The sequence below is a fragment of the Homarus americanus genome, unplaced genomic scaffold, assembly GCF_018991925.1.
Source record: "Homarus americanus isolate GMGI-L3 unplaced genomic scaffold, GMGI_Hamer_2.0 scaffold6894, whole genome shotgun sequence".
Lineage (NCBI taxonomy): Eukaryota > Metazoa > Arthropoda > Malacostraca > Decapoda > Nephropidae > Homarus > Homarus americanus.
The window spans coordinates 1,010,001-1,011,461 of NW_024731872.1; positions in this window are offsets into that span (position 1 = coordinate 1,010,001).

A 1,461-nucleotide genomic window follows, 5' to 3' on the forward strand; every position below is an offset into this window, starting at 1 on the left:
GTAGTAGTAGTAGTAATCGTAGTAGAATAGCAGTTTTAGTAGTTGCTGCTGCTGTTCGCTTTTATTAGATATCCCTAATATATATATTTTTTCTTGAATGACACACTAGCCAGTTGACTCATTGTATGACTGTACTGAGAGTTAGGATGACCGCGCCTATACCTGCAACACTCACCTGGCTGGTTGTTGCAGGAAATGAAACCTTTGTAATGCTCTTTCGTGTCATTCGCTAGGTGCTGCTCTCTCTCAACAACACATTATCATGAATCCCATAGCTAGCTAAAGAATGAGGCACCCCAAGTCAACCCAACTGCAGCATAGGTACCAAACATTACTTCACCTGAGGAAGTGTAAGACGGTAGTGAACAGTCCTGGTAATTAAAACACCTTGTACTGTAACTTGAATCTCCATTATATTGTATTTACACTGATCCAAACGGGAAGACAGGCGCATTTGACACACTTTCACGTAACTCTTATCAAAGTAACGAATGTCTGTCAGTCTGTCTGTTATTGAATGTATACAAAATACAAGAGAGATCGACAAAAAATTGAATCAAGAAGCTAATGTGTGCTACCTGCAACACTCACCTGGCTGGTTGTTGCAGGAAATGAAACCTTTGTAATGCTCTTTCGTGTCATTCGCTAGGTGCTGCTCTCTCAACAACACATTATCATGAATCCCATAGCTAGCTAAAGAATGAGGCACCCCAAGTCAACCCAACTGCAGCATAGGTACCAAACATTACTTCACCTGAGGAAGTATAAGACGGTAGTGAACAGTCCTGGTAATTAAAACACCTTGTACTGTAACTTGAATCTCCATTATATTGTATTTACACTGATCCAAACGGGAAGACAGGCGCATTTGACACACTTTCACGTAACTCTTATCAAAGTTACGAATGTCTGTCAGTCTGTCTGTTATTGAATGTATACAAAATACAAGAGAGATCGACAAAAAATTGAATCAAGAAGCTAATGTGTGCTGCTGTCTCCAGGTCGATGAGCGTAAAATGTACATTAGTGTGGGGGGGAAGGAGGGATGGTGTGTGTGTGGGGGATGGAGGGATGGTGTGGGAGGTAATGATGGAGGATGGTGGGGGTGATGATGGAGGATGGTGTGGGGGGTGATGATGGAGGATGGTGTGGGGGGTGATGATGGAGGATGGTGTGGGGGGTGATGAAGGAGGATGGTGTGGGGGGTGATGATGGAGGATGGTGGGGGTGATGATGGAGGATGGTGGGGGGTGATGATGGAGGATGGTGTGGGGAGGGTGATGGAGGATGGTGTGGGAGGGTGATGGAGGATGGTGTGGGGTGATGATGGAGGATGGTGGGGGGGTGATGATGGAGGATGGTGTGGGAGGGTGATGGAGGATGGTGTGGGGAGGGTGATGGAGGATGGTGGGAGGGTGATGGAGGATGGTGAAGGTGATGATGGAGGATGGTGGGGGTGGA